Source organism: Orcinus orca, chromosome 3 (assembly GCF_937001465.1).
Source record: "Orcinus orca chromosome 3, mOrcOrc1.1, whole genome shotgun sequence".
NCBI lineage: Eukaryota > Metazoa > Chordata > Mammalia > Artiodactyla > Delphinidae > Orcinus > Orcinus orca.
The window spans coordinates 165,977,200-165,998,189 of NC_064561.1; positions in this window are offsets into that span (position 1 = coordinate 165,977,200).

A 20,990-nucleotide genomic window follows, 5' to 3' on the forward strand; every position below is an offset into this window, starting at 1 on the left:
GGTGTCTTTCAAATTTTCTGCCCATATATCATTATTTCTTTATTTGTCATTATTGAGTTCTAATAGGGTTTTATATATCTTGGACACAGGTGATTTGTCCAAGATATGTCTTGGACAAAAGTATCTTTTCTCAGATTATCCTTTACATTTTGGATTTCTTAACAATGTCTTTGGAGTGGAAAAGTTTTGGTTAATTCTAATTTATTGATGAATTCTAATTTATCATTATTTTATGCTTCATGCCTTTTGGGATCTATCACACAAAAACTTTTTTTATACACAGATGGCAAATATTTTGTCACATATTTTATTTCTTTTCAATTAACATTTACATCCATCATACACTTTAAGTTAATTTTATATATACTGTGAATCTTTCCTTTTGCCTATAATTATTTGTTTTCTCTGGTAAATTAATCTGTTGTTCTTTTCCTTTTGTGTAGTTAATGGCATTCAAGTGTTTTCTATTTACATATAAAAAATAAATAGAATGGTTACCTTAAGTAATTGGTGAGGATTTTCTCTGTAGTTTTAAAATTCTTTAAACCCAGAAACTCCTGAATGTGTAGCTTTGTAGAAAACACTGATTAAGCTGTCAACATATTTAGACTGAAAGGATTTGCTTTTGTCCTAGTTGGTGTAGGATAAGGCAAGCAGTTGGACTCAAACCAGTTGTCGATAGAAGGCATTTGCATTGTGTGGAACTTTTTTTTTTTTTTTTTTTTTTTTTTGCGGTATGCGGGCCTCTCACTGTTGTGGCCTCCCCCTTTGCGGAGCACAGGCTCCGGACGCGCAGTCTCAGCGGCCATGGCTCACGGGCCCAGCCGCTCCGCAGCATGTGGGATCCTCCCGGACCAGGGCACGAACCCGTGTCCCCTGCATCGGCAGGCGGACTCTCAACCACTGCGCCACCAGGGAAGCCCTGTGTGGAACTTTTGCTTCCTAGAAATATTTATATTTTCCTTTTCTATTTTAGAATTCTATATCCAGCATAAACATTTAGAATCTTTCCCTCTCCATTCTCTTCTGTTGGATTCCAACTGCTTAGGAATCTCATTCTTTCTCAGATTGGCCAAACAATTTATTTATAGAAAGATTATTAATTTTATCCTGACATAAATATTCCAGTAGGGAAAATGGCTCTGAACAAGTTCGAATCTATTTGATGGATAAGAAAGGGCGAAGCATTGCAGGTAGGATATATACTGATGTGAAGCGCGCACTCTCTCTCTCTGTCCTTGGCTGCCACCACTGCTGCTTATTTGGGCAACAGTGCAGAAGACACTTTACGTAAGGCGACTAGACACACACAACAGGAGCAGAGCAGACTTATCTATGTGTGCCTCTTTACTGACTCCGAGTTTCCTATTGGACATGCACCTGCATGTGTTAGTCCACACACCTGTGGTCCTGCCAGATTTGAGAGAGAAGACACATTCTTGATAATTCAGTATTCTTCTATCCATGAAGTTTCTATCTTTGTATACTAATAATCTTTGTGTTTCTAAACAGGAATAACATTTATACCATGGCAATTACAGGCCCTTGAAGTAAAATCAGCTTGGTAAACTCACATGATCCTCAGCTTTCAATCACCTTTTGGAACGTTCTCTATGTTTCAGCACTTAGGTTAGGTATTATCTATACTGTCTCTCTGCCTACAGCTTCTCATCACTTCTGCCAGCAGCTCTCCTCCAGAGGGGAGTTAAATTTGTATATTAAGACCTCTAAATAACATTTAAATGACTAAAATTAATGGTTACTTGGGAAAGAGCAAATTGAACATGGGGAAAAGCCAGATTTAGCATCAGTCAGTCACTTATACCAAGTCACATACTTAAGATATCTGTGCATCTAAACCATCATTTTCATTTGTGCTAATGTTGCTATATGAAGGTATATGGAGCTACTGTAAAGAGTTTGCTTCTATATTTTCTTTTATAATTAACAAATATGAATGCAATTACATCTATGTTTTAAATATTTACTTGAACATCTTGCCGACTTTCCAATACACATCCAATTTCTTCATTTACTTCTGCATTAAATTCATTTGTTCTGTCAGTGAGTGGAAAGTCTACCATCAAAGATTTATGCAACTGACATATAAAAATCATTTTAAAATTCTTACCTTCTAATTTTCTCCCAAGTATCTATGTTTGTTGTTAGTTCCTGAATTATATATTGCTATTCAAGAAAAACACTCCTATTAAGGGACATCAAATTGTCAATTGTATGAATAGCTAGAAAATGCTGTGGTTTACTTAAACCAAACTTACCTCTCTCAATATCAAGTAGCTGTAACTTTGGGGCAATCTCCAATAGAGTTAATATTTGTCAACAAATATTTGAGAAAACATAATAAAATAATTTATCAGACTTCACAACTTTGGCTTAGCATGCTTATAATTTTCTGGAGTGAATTAGTTTTTCCACACACAGGATACATGTAGTTCTATGCACATGGGTAAGCAGATAGCAAATGACTCCATAAAATGCACCTTGTAGTTGAGCAATGAGGACAGAGTGTATCTCCTGTTGACACAGTTAGTCATTTTGCTTTTCATGTGGCATCTGGATCCTCATCTGTTTTATTCCATTTTTATTTTAGGGAACAAACTATAACCATGAGTACATTTTCAGTACTAGTTGCCACAGAGTTGTAGAATTTTACAGCTGGAAGAAACCTCAGAGATTAGCGCATTTAGCACCTTAGGAATTTCTAGCTGAGATTTGGGCAGGAGTAAAGTGAAGGAACTCCTCAGAAAAATAATACGTAAGATGCAAAGACTTGAGTTTTTTCCTGAAAACGTTTTAGGACAGAACTTTTATCCATAAAATGTGTACTCCTAACAAGAATATTGATAGGTCCCAGGGGCACCGCTTTTGTTCTTGAGATTCAAGCTCTCACTCCTCATAAATTCACATCTATTACCATCACTGCTGTTCCTGAGCCCTCCCACGACTCTTGCAATAACAATTCACTGAAACGTAACGTGAGGGCCCTTCCTGTGCATGCATACATTTAGAGCTAATGCTATGTTGCCACAGAGGTGCTCTCTAGTAGCAATGGTAACCGCAGCTCATACCCAGAAAGTGGTAGCTCAGATATTCGATTTAGATGGATATTTTCAGAGAAGCAATTTGGAATACTATATTTTTCAGTGCTTTAGTCCTCATAAATGATATCAATCAAACCACTGCAGCTATGCCAGCACCTTGCTGAGTAGACATAAGGATTTAACAGTTAGTTATAAGAAGTTAATGGGTTAGATCAGATAAGCAGTTTTATAAGGGGTCTGAAAAGAGTCATTTTCCTTTTCACTTACCTAATTTGCACTCGACAGCGTAGGGCAGTTTCTTAACATCGAACCAATTGAATTTTATAGCAACTTTTTTCCCCAAAAGCATATGATTTTCTCTCATTTAAAAATCAAAGCCTAGGTGACTTTTTTTTTTTTTTTTTGCGTATCAGATCATTTCCAGTATGGAACGGCATATTTCCCAATATTTAAGGGTATTAACGAAGTACTAAAATTAAGAATTGGAAAGTGATTATATAATTGAAGTGAAATAAGGAGAGAAGTGAGAACAGGAAGGGTTATTGGACAACAAGGGGTAATAGGATTGTAGGTGTTGGTGGGTTTTAGTGATTTTTAAAAATAGAGTAGGAGGGCCTAAATGAGAAAGAGTTGGGATTGGGGATGGGCACTAGACTGAGGGTGTGATGCTTGAGGCAGGTTATAGGTGGAACATTAGTTTTGGGGGTTCAACGTTAGCATATAGGAATAAATAGCTGATGCAGCATAGAAAAGGGCATAGAAGGAGAGAAATAGCTTCCCACTAGCTACCTATTTTACATTTGGTAGTATTTATAAGTCCATGCCACTCTCTCACTTTGTCCCAGCTTACCCTTCCCCTTCCCCGTGTCCTCAAGTCCATTCGCTATGTCTGCATCTTTATTCCTGTCCTGCCCCTAGGTTCTTCAGAACCATTTTTTTTTTAGAATCCATATATACGTGTTAGCATACGGTATTCGTTTTTCTCTTTCTGACTTACTTCACTCTGTATGACAGACTCTAGTTCCATCCATCTCACTACAAATAACTCAATTTCGTTTCTTTTTATGGCTGAGTAGTATTCCATTGTATATATATGCCACATCTTCTTTATCCATTCATCTGTCAATGGACACTTAGGTTGCTTCCATGTCTTGGCTATTGTAAATAGAGCTGCAATGAACATTGTGGTACATGACTCTTTCTGAATTACGGTTTTCACAGGGTATATGCCCAGTAGTGGGATTGCTGGGTTGTATGGTAGTTCTATTTTTAGTTTTTTAAGGAACCTCCATACTGTTCTCCATAGTGGCTGTATCAATCTACATTGCCACCAACAGTGCAAGAGGGTTCCCTTTTCTCCACACCCTCTCCAGCATTTATTGTTTGTAGATTTTTTGATGATGGCCATTCTGACTGGTGTGAGATGATACCTCATTGTAGTTTTGATTTGCATTTCTCTAATGATTAGTGATGTTGAGCATTCTTTCATGTGTTTGTTGGCAATCTGGATATCTTCTTTGGAGAAATGTCTATTTAGGTCTTCTGCCCATTTTTGGATTGGGTTGTTTGTTTTTTTGATATTGAAGCTGCATGATCTACTTGTAAATTTTGGAGGTTAATCCTTTGTCAGTTGCTTCATTTGCAAATATTTTCTCCCATTCTGAGGGTTGTCTTTTCGTCTTGTTTATGGTTTCCTTTACTGTGTAAAAGCTTTTAAGTTTCATTAGGTCCCATTTGTTTATTTTTGTTTTTATTTCCATTTCTCTAGGAGGTGGGTCAAAAGGATTTTGCTGTGATTTATGTCATAGAATGTTCTGCCTATGTTTTCCTCTAAGAGTTTGATAGTGTCTGTCTTACATTTATGCCTTTAATCCATTTTGAGTTTATTTTTGTGTATGGTGTTAGGGAGTGTTATAACTTCATTCTTTTATATGTAGCTGTCCAGTTTTCCCAGCACCACTTATTGAAGAGACTGTCTTTTCTCCATTGTATATTCTTGCCTCCTTTATCAAAACTAAGGTGACCATATGTGCGTGGATTTATCTCTGGTCTTTCTACCCTGTTCCATTGATCTATATTTCTGTTTTTGTGCCAGTACCATACTATTTTGATTACTGTAGCTTTGTAGTATAGGCTGAAGTCCAGAAGCCTGATTCCTCCAGCTCCATTTTTCTTTCTAAAAATTGCTTTGGCTATTTGGGGTCTTTTGTGTTTCCATACAAATTGTGAAATTTTTTGTTCTAGTTCTGTGATAAATGCCATTGGTAGTTTGATAGGGATTGCATTGAATCTGTAGATCGCTTCGGGTAGTATAGTCATTTTCACAGTGTTGATTCTTCCAATCCAAGAAGAAATGGGGGCGTTTTAAGTGGGAGGAAGAGACGGCATTGAGGTAGAGATAAGCACCTGTATTGTAAATACAAATGTGTGATCATGGGTGTGAAATGCACAGGACACTATTTTTAAATCACATGAAGCAAATGGTGTTGAACAGAATGTAAGAGTGCTTGCTTTCCCTACCTTTCCTTTTCTAACATTTTCATCTTAACTGCTTTCATCTCTTAGACCCCATTCCACTTGCAGTGTGAAAACGTTTGCAACTAGTAAAAGCTCTGCCATTGCACACTTGAGAGCTTGACCTTGGTCTCAGGCTACTTTCTGAAATGCCCTTGTTGTTTCTCTGTGAGCCTTCTACCCCCTGTGCAGAATTTAAAGGTGCATTTGATCGTTCTCAACATGTATGTCTTTTGTGCAGTTTCATGGTGGGAAAGTCTATTGCTCTTAATAGTTTTACTTCCCAGGGTAGTTCTACTTTTTCTCCTTCAAATACATTGCCTCCTAATCTTTTGAGCACAGAGAGCAAAAGATAATATATGAGCTATAAATATATTCAGACAAACCAGGCTGCTTATCTTCAGACTGAACATGCTGTTTTATTCCTACTACAAACTATTGGGGGAAAAAATGGTGTGATGTGGGTCAGTATTTATTCACAACTAAATTAGGAGGATTAGAAATTTTTTAAAGTAAACCTTAGGGGGTTGTAAAAATCCAAACTAAAATATATTCTAATATTCAAGTGTTTGAGCTTGCTTATTAAAAACAAACTGAGTGATACAATTAATCTCAGCTTAGATCCACTGAGGAATATATTTAATTTGGTTAAGACTCATATATTTTATTTTATTTTTTTGTTTTCTTTTATTTTTTAACATCTTTATTGGAGTATAATTGCTTTACAATGTTGTGTTAGTTTCTGCTGTATAAGACGCATATATTTTAATAGTGATGGTTTGGGTTACTCAGAATGGGAGAAGATAAAGCATTAAATTCCATTGCATAGCTTTAACTAGCTTACACAATTCAGTGTTTCATTTTCAGAGCCCTCTGTGATAGAACTACCCACTGAACAATTTCGGACACTATCAGCCTCACCTGTCCCAGCTTTAGAGCAACCACTTTTGCATGTGCTCACCCAGCCCCCTCGCTGGTGACCAATTTCACACTAGCACAAAGTAATGGCACCTTGTCTCAGGGTTGCACTACACTAGGACTGCCCTATTGCTGTTCAAGGAAGACACCAAGACACCAAGAATCACACTGGGTATCTATGCACGTCCAACCCAAAAGTGTAGGGAGTTACCCATAGAGAGAATCTTAGACAGGAGTTTGCACCTTATTTTCTCCTTTCTTTCTACTGGACAGCCCTGTCCTGAGATGCAATATTTTATATGGTTCTCAGAAGACAGGCCATGAAAATATGCCACTCAACTCTCCTGCTGTAGGAAGCATGACTGACATGGACCCAGCTGCTACGCTGGGATTCCACCACCACATGCATTGCCCCGACCACGCCTTCCATAGGATGCTTTCAGCCAAAGGCAGAGAACAGCGGAGATAGTAAGGCAGACCCATTCTTGCAGATGTAAGATGCTGGACTCCTTTGGTAGGTGACATTGGCTCCAGGGCCACTCATCTGCCTGGACAAATCTTCCTTTGAAATGCATTACAATCTGAGGCTCTGCCTATCCTCCTTTGGCTCCTTCACAGCAGTCAGACCTGCAACCTGGTCTGATGGCCCTGCCACCCCATTCAAGTCCCTCCCCTTTCCCCCCCCACAGTCCTTTACCTCAGTAAATCTCCTGTACCTCTATAGTTACATTTCAGTGTCTGCCTGGCAGAGAACCTGAACTAACCCAAGTAGTGCTAGGAATAATTAGTCCAAGACTACAGACAGAAAGAAGGGAACTTAGGACTGGCTTAATTCTCACCCAGCAGGCCAAGACAACACTGCCCTGAAGAGTAGTGGGGCACAGATAATCCCTGGCACAAGTGGTGACCTGATTGCTAAAGATTTCACTCTTGATGACCTAGTAAAATGCCCACCTGGAGAGAAATATCTCAGGTGCAATGATCCAGGTATTTGAAATATATAGAGGGAATGATGCCTGCAGAAACAGAGGCATTAACTGGTTATTAAAGAGTTGTTTTGACACCTTGCAGACAGATAATGAGGGGAAAAAAGTGGTTAAGAAACTGCTAATGGCTGAGTGTGAGAGCCAGAAGGCCTCTGGTAGCTTATAAAGAGGCCCTCATCTCCTATAGTAGATATGTCTTTTCACAGCTAAATTGATATTTAGAGGCACAGAGCTCAGAGATGTCAGAATGCTTAGCCAAGGAAGATCAGTTACATTAAGGTCAGGGTTCTGCTTGGAAGAACCCCATACCCTGAAACACAAGATGAGAACATCTGGAGAAGTGCCCTTGAAGATGTTGATTTTTCAGGCACGCATGAACTTCCAAGCCTTCAGAGTTTGCCTTTCCTCCCCTAATAAGAGATAGCACTCCCACGATATTGAAAGATGCTGCAGAGACCTGACCCTGACCAGGCAAGAAGAGAGGCCTCAGACGATGCTCTCACCTCCTCTCCTGTCCCTGAAAATATATTTAATTGTCATTCTTGGCAGCTGGAGAAAACACACACATGAGTTCCCTGTTCTATTGGTGCTGGCATAATGAAGAAGGCCAAATACAACCCAATAATTAGGGTGAGGTCACAACATATGCCACCTGTCGACATGTCAGGCCTGGTAAGTTTGGACACAGGCCATACACTGAAGGAGTTACAAGAAGTAGCTTGTAGGTACTGGTAAAAGGCAGAGGATTAGCTCTGAACCTGGATATCAAGGATGATTGATCAAGCAGGCTACTGGCACAGAAGACTAGAAATATGAGAATTTTCTTAAGACATGAGATTAAACCCTCTGGTCAGGACCCCAGAGGATGGGCTAACTCACTGCTAGGTTGGCACTTAAAAGGTTAGAAAAAGTGATAGCCAAGCTTCAGAGAAGTGAAAATGTCTGAGTTTGCTCTAGCAGCTGGTAAAGAGAGGGATACAGCAGCAGATAGAGCATCAGAGAGGGATACAGTAGGGAAAATGGTCAGGACTGAAAGGATCTGTTATGTAAGGCCAGAGAACCCACCAGATAGGACAGTCCACAGAACACATTAGGAATGTATTGATGAGAGGAGCTCCTGCATCTTGAAGAAGTTGAGTGATGGCTGTCCTCTTTAAGACATGGCTGATGGTATAAGAGGCAACAACAGAATCACAGAGTGGGGCTCATTTATATCCCCGGGAATAATGACCCCTCAAAGCACTAGAGACCAGATGGCAGTGCTTAACAGGAGGAAGTCAGGATGCCTAATTAGCATAATGACTAGCAATATGGAAGCACAGCTGAGGAGCTTTGATCCACATGGAGTTGGGTGATAGGTAAAAGAGCATGATAACCCTAAGCATAAAATAGGCAACTGACAAGGGTTCTGTTTGATATATAAACCCCAAAATACAAAAATAAGTGAACAGAGGCAGAAGGTGGTTGTTTCAATAGTTACATTCCCTTGCATATTTTCCAGACTCGAGCCAATTTCCTAGTCCAGAATCCTTTGCCTAAAGAGCACTTTCTACAACAGGTTACTAAAAAGAAGGACTCTGCAACACTGAGGCAAATGTATATTGTAACGATTACCCCAGTCCTTCCCCAAAGAGATCTATAAACAACCATTTACTCAGCTGATTTTACACAGGCTCTATGTTGGTATTAATATCTGGAGACCCAAAACATCACCATGGTCTCTTTTTCAGAGGAGTTTCCATGGACCAGATAATAAATAGAGTCCTGGCTAAACTCCAGATCACAGTGGGCCCAATGGGTAAGAATGAGAACCCAGCAGTCATGTCCCATGTCCCTGCAAATATATTTGAATGGCTATTCTTGGCAGTTGGAGAAAACACCCACGTTGGTTCCCTGTTGTATTGGTGCTGGCATAGTAAAGAAGGCCAAAGGCAAATCTCTAAAACTTCCCCCATTCTGGCTAAGATAATAAATCAAAGACAATATTGTGTGCCCAGAGAAATGGCAAAAATTAATACTGCCATTAAAGACCTGCATTAAGTCCCAGTGGTGGCTCCTATCATGTCTCCTTTTAATTCACAAGATTGGCCTGCACAGAAGCAACCAACTGTAGATGGATGCAGACTTAACAAGTAGTATTCCTGACTGTAGCTGTTGTGCCTAAGGTGGTACTATTGATGAAGCATATTAATAAATTCTCACTTATATAGCATGCAGCATTCATGTAGTGAATGCATCATTTTCTATTCCCATCAGAAAACTGGATCAGAAACAGATCACATTCACATGGGATGACAGAAATATTCACATACAGTTCTGTCTTATGGGTATGTAATATCTCCTGCTATCTGTCATAATATAATCCAAAGATGTCTCAACTGCCTTCATGTCTCCCAGGACATCACACTGTTCCACTGTATCAAAGACATCATGCTATTGGTTGATGAACTAAAGGCTGGTCATGAACTAGTTCGCTGGCATGAACTAAAGGTTGCAAGAATATTGGAGGGCTTGTCAATACAGCTGGGCTGCAGAGGATGGGACATAAACCCTCTGAAAATTCATGACTACCTTTTCAGTGAAATTTCTAAGCATCAAGTGCTTGCTGGAGTATCTGTTGAAAGACTTCTTTCCATGGATCTCTCATATTGCTACATTTCTTACATGCAGAGGCAATGACAGCCCTTCTTCCAGACTCATTTTTCAAGAATGTTTGTAAAGGAAATAGCCTTGGAATACAAAGGAAGTGTGTCCCTCCACAGAAAAGGGCAGTTTTGTTTACTGCCCAGTATAATAAAGAGAATACCTCCACCTGGGACAAAGCTCAGTTGTACTGTAAAACATTTGGGTCCCTAAGCACATGTGAAAATGCTAATGTACAGCATCCACCTGGGTTTTTCTGAATCGTCCCTGTGGCGCTTGGGCTATTTCCTGTGCCATAAAAATAACATTCTGTATATATGATGGAGGAATCTCGTGTCTTCTGCCAACATCTATGCAGTTGTGGCAGGCTACCTTTTAGCTGGCAAGTAGGATAAAATATCAGACCCTTCACAGATTCTTGATAGTTTTTGGTGAGGAGAACGGAATGATGTCAGAAACATAGCTCTGGAAGAGAAAGGATGAGGATCTTGTAGATCAAGATATGAAATATGATACCATGGAATACGGGAAGATTCCTGGCATCTGGTCACAGATGCTTTCCTCCAAGTGGTAGGTAAGTGAGGGAAGTTAGTGTGTCCTGCTCTTCTGACAGGTAATGAATTTCTACAAGATGAGTGGCTAGAAGAGGGATTAAAAAAATGCCCTCCTAGTGATCTGGCTGTTGTAAATTCTCCTATGGATGAGAAGAAGGAGTGTTATCATGGCAAAAGTCATGGGGCTGGAGCTGATGAAATCAAAGGTTTCAGCAATAAGAATATGGAGCCACCCCTTTGTTTCTATCTCATTGCAGCTTCTGGAAATTTTTGTCAGGAATGCACTCCTAATAGGCTACTCTGATTAACCTGGCCGATGGGCTGGGAATAAATGCTGACATACTCAAAATATCCAAATCAAGTGTTGAAAATCATTTGCACCAGCTTGGTTATGTTCATTGCTTCAATGTTTGGGTTCCACATAAGTTAAGCGAAAGAAACTTGACCGTATTTCTGCATGCGATTCTCTACTTAAATGTAACAAAAACGTCCTGTTTTTAAAACAAATTGTGATGGGCAATGAAAAGTGGATACTGTACAACAATGCGGAATGGAAGAGATTGTGGGGCAAGAGAAATGAACCACCACCGACCACACCAAAAGCCAGTCTTTATCCAAAGAAGGTGATGTTGTGTATATGATGGATTGGAAGGGAGTCCTCTATTATGAGCTCCTTCCGGAAAACCAAATGATTAATTCCAACAAATGCTGTTCCCAATTAGACCAACTGAAAGCAGCACTCGATGAAAACCATCCAGAATTAGTCAACAGAAAACACATAATCTTTCATAAGGATAATGCAAGACTGCATGTTTCTTTGATGACCAGACAAAAACAGTTACAGCTGGCTGGGAAGTTCTGATTCATCCACCATATTCACCAGACATTGAACCTTTGGATTTCCATTTATTTCGATCTTTACAAAATTCTCTTAATGGAAAAAAACTTCAATTCCCTGAAAGACTGTAAAAGGCACCTGGAACAGTTCTTTGCTCAAAAAGATAAAATGTTTTGGGAAGATGGAATTATGAAGTTGCCTGAAAAATGGCAGAAGGTAGTGGAACAAAAGGGTGAATTCATTGTTCAATAAAGTTCTTGGTGAAAATGGAAAATGTGTCTTTTATTTTTACTTAAAAACTGAAGGCATGGGGCTTCCCTGGTGGCGCAGTGGTTGAGAGTCCACCTGCTGATGCAGGGAACACCGGTTCGTGCCCCGGTCCAGGAAGATCCCACATGCTGCAGAGTGGCTGGGCCCATGAGCCATGGGCCGCTGAGCCTGCACGTCTGGAGCATGTGCTCCGCAGTTGGAGAGGCCACAACGGTGAGAGGCCCGCGTATGGCAAAAAAAGACAAACAAAACTGAAGGCACTTTTTGGCCAACCCACTACTAGGGATTACAGACATCTCATTGACTTGCAAAAAAGCATGTGTTGGCCAATTCTATCACTCATAACAAACCTGGCCAGTGAGTTGAGGCTGGACTCTAAGGCTTCCATAATCAAGATTGTGTCATCGATAACTTTAGTTAAAATAAGGGACAGCATTCATACCGCTTTTTCAAAAGGCATGACTCCCAGCATAGAGAAACGTGTTCAAGGAGTGTGCATAAACTACAAGTCATTTATTTCTTCAGGAACCTTGAGCTAGTTGCCAAGTGCAGCATCATTTTGGAACCCACTACTTAAATGTGTAAGCTTCCTGAGGAGAGGGATTTATGTTAGCTTCTCCACTGAAATATTGAAACATCCAGCACATTATCTCATAAATATTAATAATTGTTGAATGGATGTACAATACTATAATACGTGTTTACTAAAAGTACAAGGAAGATGTTTTACTAATTGGTAATGATGAGAAAAAAATGGGACTGGCCCAAAATTTCATCCAGTTGAATGGAAAGAATTAGATCCACAGCATTTGTTTGAATGGATACTAGAGAAGAAGAATAAAGTTCACTGTTGATTATGCTCCATGAATCTGGCTTATTACATGGACAGGTTATGATGGTCATAATAAACCACAAACATTTACTGAGTATCTAGAATGTTCCATCATTTGACTGGTTGCTGGGAAACAAGTAAATGTCATAGGTGATAATGATTGCAAAGCTTCAGTGAAGGAAATTGGTATCAAGGGGCTAGGTTGAGAACAGAAACATACAAACAGAAGTATAATGAAAATTGAATGGCACATAACAGAGATTTAAAAAAGAATGTTTCTCAAGAGATACAGGATAAATGAGAAACTTCCATTTCAAGAATGACAATTCGACAATGAAACTGCCATGTTAAACTGAAAAACAAAAATCCAAATGACCCAATTCAAATTGGAACAAAGTTAAGAAATGCAATTTTCCCTGAAACAGCAGTTTACTGTAATGACTAAACCTTCAGAGACCTGAACCCAGGGCAGTGGCCAGGGGTGGCAGACAATGTATTTATTGTTTTCCCACTCTTCATAAATGGGTAACCACAGGGTGAATCTGACGTTTGATGGAAAGTGTATTAGATTGCTAGGGTTGCTGCAGCAAAGCTTCACAAACTGGGTAAGTAATACAACAGAATTTATTTTCTCACATATCTGAAGGCTAGAAATCTAAAATCAAGGAGCTGGCTGGCAAAGTTGTTCCCTCTGAGGGCTGTGAGGAAAGAACCTGTTTCAGGCTTCTCACCTTGGCTTGTAGATGAATATCTTCTCCCTGGGTTTTTTCCATTATTTTCCCTTTATGCATGCCGATCTCTGTGTCCAAATTTTCCCTTTGTATAAAGACTCCAGTTATATTGGATTAGGGTCTACCCTCAAAATCTCATTTTAACTAATTATATCTACAGTGACCCTATTCCAAATAAAGTCACATGATGAGGTACTGAGGGCTAGGGCCTTAAATTGTGAATTTTTGAGGGACACAATTCAACTCATAACAGATAGATTGGATATTCTGAAGTTCAAAATTAAAAGTCTAAATGGATATATTGCAAGGTAATATTTGGGAATAGAAATATCTACTAAATATAAAACTAATAATATAACATGATCTTGAGCTACGTTGGCAAGATTCTTATAGGATGTTAGTAAACTGATACCACAGTAACTACACTGTAATAGTGAAGAGCATAGGTTTTCAGTTAGATGGAAAAGATTTCAAATCTTTGTTCTGCTAATCAAGTGCTATTTGACCTTAGAGAATTAAATTTACCTTTGAAACATGTTTCCTCATCTATACATATGGCAATAATAACAGAATTTGCAAATAAGGTTATTGTAAAAATTAAGTGAATTGATATTTGTAAAGTCCTTATTGCTGTCATTATTCTTGGTATAGTATTAAAGCTATTGCTATCCTGCTCTGTTTCCAAAACTGAAAATGTGGGTCACAATTCACTTTCACAAGTGCTAGTAATATTTATAAACAATCTTGTACATAATCACCAAGATGATTACTTTTATATTTGTATGTTGCATTAGTTTCCTAGGGATGCTGTAACAAAGTACCACAATATAGTTCACTAAAATAGGATAAACTTTTTACCTCACAATTCTGGAAGCCAGAAATCCCAAATCAAGGTGCTAGCTCCCTCCAAAGAATCTAGGGGAGAATCCTTCCCTACCTCTTCAATTTTTTATCTCTTGGCACTCCTTGGTTTGTGGCAACATAACTCTGTCTTCATCTTCACATGCCATTCTCTCTGTGTCCCTCTGTGTGTTCTCTCCTCTTATAAATACGGCCAGTTTGGAATTAGGACTCACCCTAATCCCGTGTGAACTCATTTTAGCTGATTACATCAGTAAAGACTCTATTTCAAATCAAGTCACATTCGGAGGTTCTAGATGAACATGAGTTCTTGGGGAACACTGTATATCCCACTACAGTCTGACATCTGGTCCTGTCAAATTCATGTCAATTCCACATGCAAAATATATTGACCCCAATCCTGAATCTCTCCAAATCTTAATCCATTTCAGCTTTAGCTCTAAATTCAAAATCTCATCTAAGTATCATCAACTCAAAAAGTTGTAAATTTCATCATCTAAATCATCTAAATCGGTATGGGTGAGACTCTGGTTCTAATCCACTCAGAAGCAAATTCCTCTCTCTCTCTCTCTCACCTGTGAAACTAAAAAAGAAGTTATCTGCTTCTCAAATACGGTGGTGGGACTGGTATAAGATAGATATGCCCATTCCAAAAGGGAGAAAATGGAATGAATAAAGGAGTAACTGGTCCAACATCCAGCAAGGCAAATTTCATTAGGTTTCAAGGCCTGAAAATAACCTGTGGCTTGATGTTCTGCCCTCTGGGGTCCTGAAAGTCGCCCCAATCTCTGGCTTGTGGATGAAATAGAGGCTGTGCCCTTCCAGCCTGTGGTGCCAGTGATTGCCTGCCAGCCTCTGAGCCAGACTCAGAGTCATACATCCTTTCTCTTGAAGGATAACACATGTATGCAGCTGAGTACCTCTATCAGCTCATTTCCTGCCTGTGGAATTTTGGCAAAAGTAGTTTAAAATAGGTACTGTGTATTCCCTCAAGATGCACAAACATCCAGGTATCTCTCTTTGATGTTAGCAGCTGGTGATGCTATCTAAATAAATCTACTAATCAATTAGTAATTTCAAAATGGTGCTCTGGCCCTGTCATTCTTTATTTATTAGCTGGGATACTTCCCCTAGTCAACTATTTTTGTAGTCACACCTGATTAGAAAATAATGCAATAACTAACTTCTCTGAGAATGAATTTACATGTTCCTGGCTTTAATTTAATTTAATCCTGGCTTTAATTCTTGTTTGTTTGTTTATTTTTTAATTAGCTGCTATACAATGCCAACGAATTCACTGTAACAGACCATCTCTGTCTGCATAATTGTAAATGGTCCTACCAAAATAACAGAGGCACAGCTCAGGAACTCTTAGAAATAGAGAACTGCAGATACGCAGTGGAAGAAACTGGAAAACAGGATTGCAAACAAATTACTTGGCTCATTAATTCATTGTGGAATTCTCCCACTTTTTTTTTTCCTTTAAATTAAAACAGTCTTTTCACTCTTTGGGCAAAATGCTAAGTACCTTTATTGTGAAATGCCTCCTCCATACTTAATATTTTTAATTTATATTCTACAATATATACTATTTTACTCATGATGAAAGTACTTAGAAAAATTGATAGAAAATATATATGATAGGGAAAGCAATTCAACTTTTTATAAATAATGGGAATGACAAAAACTAATATAAGACAAGGAAGTATGTTGCTCTCATTTTCACCAGTACTGTTAACATAATAGGGTATAATTACTAATATTAATAGAGTCAATGGGCTATACGGTGTAGAGAATAGAAAAAAAGTTTCTATGAATAAAATAAATGTTACTTTTTTGTTATATGTATACGAGATGCTTATAAAAATAGCAATAGAATAGAATACGTTCTCCTTTATCATCTGAAATACCAGGGTAAAGGGACATATCTGAGAATAGTTTTTTGGATGGTATTTACTTCCGATTACCTCCGAAGAGAGAAAAATAAGATACATTACTCTGTGTCCTACCCAATGTTGGGGATGAGATAGTTAAGACACATAATCCTGCAAACTGGAATAGTTTGATGGTGAGGAAGAAAATGAAGTCATGGCTGGAGAAAAAAGGAAGCAGTTCATTCAGGTGCATATAAATGGTATCATCATGTTCACATATCTGTTTAATGGTGGACTTTTTCCATGACATTATTTGGGAATATATTTTCACAAGCAAAAAAAAAAAAGGAGGGGGAGAACAGAACTATTAACCTATTAACACAACGAAGCAGAGAACACAAGAGCTGTACAGAAAAAAGAAACAAGCAAAGAATGAGCAGATTGAGTGAAAATGCTGCAGGGCCTCAGAGAAACAGAAGTTAGCATGGGGAATATTCCAGTATGAAGATAAATGGAGCAATAGGGATTTTCACTAGGAACACATGACTTTTGAAACAAATTGATGAACATTGTTCTAAACATGGCTTGTGTGTAAATTCAATAACAGTGATGAAACTATAGAGAAGGGCCTATAAAAAAGAAATCTCTGAGCACATTGGCACCAGTCAAAACAGTGTGAGTCACAGAGAAAGGGAGAAATCTAGATCAGACTACAGGAGAGACTATCTTTAAGATAGTCACAGTAATTTTCACTAGTTCCTCTTTTTTTTTTTTTTTTTTTTTGATCCTGCGTGGCATGCAGGATCTTAGTTCCCTGACCAGGGATGGAACCCACACCCCTTGCAGTGGAAACATGGACTTAAAGCACTGGACTGCCAGGGAAGTCTCACTAGTTCCTTTAATGAGACTTAACTGTGAAGGACCTAAAGTCTTCTGAACTAGTTTCTTGCATAGTTTGTGATTTATTGTTATGCATAGGTGGATTTTATTATAAAGGCTTCATTTCATTGTGTGGGTTTATAATGTGTTTATAAAGGAAGTGAGTTAAAGGGACCCTCCAGGTACCTCATATATTGTTTTAGACTAATTTGATTTTCTGGACTGAATGAATCTCAATCAATGAAATGCATTGGAGATCCTGGTAACCCAAACTGGTCAAACCAGGGAAGCTATGCTCTTTAGAGAATACTGCCACAACTATACTGACTTCTGCTGGGGGTGTGGGGTTGCTATATTTATAATAATAGTACAAACCAGACACTTAAATCACCTTCACGAATACCGTGTTAAAACCATAACGTTTATAATGAAAAATAAACAATAGTTAATGTTTGTTGAGTGCCGTTTCAAGCATTTTAAACACTTTATCTTATTTAATCACCAAGATATCCTTATAAGATAAATGTTGCAATAGTCCATGTTAATGGTGGGTAAACAGAGGCAAGGAGAATTTAAAGGACTTGGACATGTCATTAACCTATGAAGTAGAAGAGTTGGATTTAAAATTTAGTTAATCTGGTTCTAATGCCATGCTTTCTATCCTGCGTTATAGTGAGTATCAATAATGGAAGAGCTAACAACAGTAGAATATTTTTGAAAAAGCAAAACATAATTTCTATTCTACCTTTCAAAATAAGTAAATAAGAATTTTGAATGGAGCATATTCTATCTATCTACACATATGCATATATATATATAGGTGTGTGTACATGTCCATATATTTTTTTCTTATATAAATCCTGGAAGTCAAATACTGTTAACAATATTTTACTGATAACTAAATGAAAGTTGGATACCTTATACAAGGTCACAGCACTGGAAAATTCTGAATATGGAACCCTGTTATAAAGATTTTGGCTTTCTGAGCCTGTCCCTAAAAGGAATGCTATTAAAAGAAAGTTCAAATCAAATGAGCTTAACTAATAAGAAAATGTCATTCTTTCTCTTTCTGATTGCTTTATTGTAAGAAACGTGTATCTATTTAGAAATCTTGAATATATTTGTAAATACAAATTCTTGGAGTTTTAAACTCGTAAAATCAAAATAAAATAACATTTATTCATCCATCTGTCCTTTATTGACACCCTCCTTTTATTAATAATAAGACTATATTAAGTCCAAGGAATTCTTTTATTTTTTCCCTTAGGAATTCTTAAACAAAAAAAAATTCCCTGGTCTAATGAAAGAAATGGGGAAGACTACAACCGGACTTAATAAGTATGCATCATGTGAGGGAGCTCGCCATAAATTAGCACTGAGAAGGAACAATTGATTCTGGGTGTACTCTGGGACTCTGATAAAGATTCTGCATTTTTAGAAAAAAATAAATTATTGAGGTGAAATTCACAAAACAAAATTAACCATTTTAAAGTAAATAATTCAGTGACATTTAGTACATTCCCAACGTTGTGTGACTGCCACTTCTACATAATTTCAAAGTTTTTCCATCACTCCCAAAGTAAAATCCCTTAGCCATGAAGCAGTTCCTCCCTACTCCCTCTTCCTTACAACCCCTTGGAAACCAGCAACCAGTATTCTGCCTTCATGGTAAGGATTTTGCATTTTGACTCTACAGATGTGTTACAATTTTTATGTTTCCTGAGAGGATTTGATTAGATCCATAGAAAACATTCTAACACATCTATTAGAATGTCAGAATTGTCTACTTTGCAGACGGATGAATAGATTGCCTAAGTTAAAACTGAATTTTTTATAAACAGATTATAAATTGGATACTTAATATATTGGGGCTGATTGTTTTCATTGCATAAGCTATTTTATGAAATATTCCTCAAATAACTGAGTTATTATCTGCAATTTGAAATTAAATCTGAAGCTTATATTAGACATTACTAAGCTTCTAACACTAGTTTTATGTGCCTGAAAAAAATTTGCTAAACTATAACTACTTCTTACTCCTGGAGTGCTGAAAATTTCTAGCAGACATGATATCTTTCTGATATCTAATGACTATCAGGCAATTTCCATCACACCATTTAGTCAAATGATTCTAGCCTAAACTGGCAAACCCAAGTACTAACAACAGAATACTGTCTTTTACATTCAGTAAGCGTCTACCATGTCTCATAATTTGATGCTAAAGTTTTGTCTTCACTAAATATCCAAGTGAACTTAAAACTATTAGAAATGAAATAAATTTAGTTGTACTAGGCATATGCTGTTTCTTTTATTTCTGTGATTCTGTGCATGTGTGCAAGAGTGATGTTTTCCCTAAAAATAATTTATAAAATGCCTTCTCTTTGTGAGTTGAGCATAGCATCCTATTGATTCCTTGATATTTTAGTCCTTACAATAATTTTTAAAAATCCCATTGTGTCATTTGTCAAAATTGTGTAACATATTAATCACAAATACTGCATTTTCCAATATTTTTGATGAATAATATAACTCATAGATGAAGTCACATAAAGAGGAAAGTATATACTAACCAGAATGTAATAATTTCATAATTGTATAAAATTTAATTAGCAGACACAAAGGACAAACCACAGTTTAATTCCCAGAAAGCAATTTGTCCCAAGATTCTTCTAGACAGTTTCTTCATGTCAAACAGGTAGTCTGAATGTATGTTGTATTTGTCAAAGCTTTACACTTCTGTTTTATAAGTTTTGAGGATTGATGGCCTGTTTCAGAATTGGAGACCAATTTCATTTAATTCTTTGGTTTACTTGATAAAAGCTCTCACTATAAACTATTGTTCTTCTCTAGGCAAAAACTTAATTACAGAAGACATCTTACAGTAGAAGACATTTAATTAACTAACCAACATGAAGAATGCTGTAAACTCTGGCAAGAGCAAGAAGGGTGAATGATTATATCCACAGTATCAGAAATGTGTCTCCTAGACCTTGTAATAGTGATACTAGACATACATGATTGTCCTGGGTCAATTCCTGCTGGAAAATATCAATGGATTCTTGAGATTTTTAGGCAGATTTTTATGCTTTTTAGAGATAATTTATTTGTAATTCATTCTAATGTTGGCACATTATTCAGTGGACAGAAAAATCCAGCACCTAAAGAAAGTTAGACACAGAAAGATGAGTGTCATTGGAACGTATAACTGAAACAGGTAAGGGTTAGTTAAGGGTCACGCTTTGTGGATAACAAGAATCCACATACCTCGATTAGCTGTCCACTGGAAACCTCTCAGGAAGTAAGACCCTTAAGTGTAATTTGGAATCGAGTTACTGATAAGATCAAGGTCTTCTTTCTTACAAAGCATCCAAGCTACAAGATTAAATAAGCCCTAAACTTGATCATTGTTACCACATTATGAATGTGTTGAATGGGGAAGTAGAGTAATTAAATGGCAAGGAAAAATGGAATGTGACAGTTATTATGGAAACTAGAAAAGAGAGCTGAGTGACACTATGCCCTCGTGCCTCCAGCTAACTTGTTAAAGGAAACAAGATATTGTATCTGGGTGGACAGGAACATGATAGTTGCTAGAGAAAACGGCTAATCTACAATGAAGAAAAGAGCTCTTTAGAAAGAATCAATGAAATGGTATTTACACTTTCCAAATATATTTCTCTTTACTCTGTTTACTAAATTTCCCTGCAACTTCAATGATATCAAAAAGTGGGGGAAATATTTTTAATGTATTGAAACAATTTTGTACCTACAAAAATTGTTAATGACTTTATCTCTGGCTGGGAGTGCTATGAAAATATCGCCTGTGCATTTATATTATGCATGAAAATTGTAAGAAAGAATGTCGTCTGCCATATGAATATTGCATAAAGTGTTAGACAGTTATATGAAAATGTAATTGTATTTTAATATCTACATCTATTCATTCTTTTATCAAAGTTGCCCAAGATGATAACAGAGGCAATAAAGGTGAAACAAAAACAATAAGAACACATGGCCAAGAGTAAAAA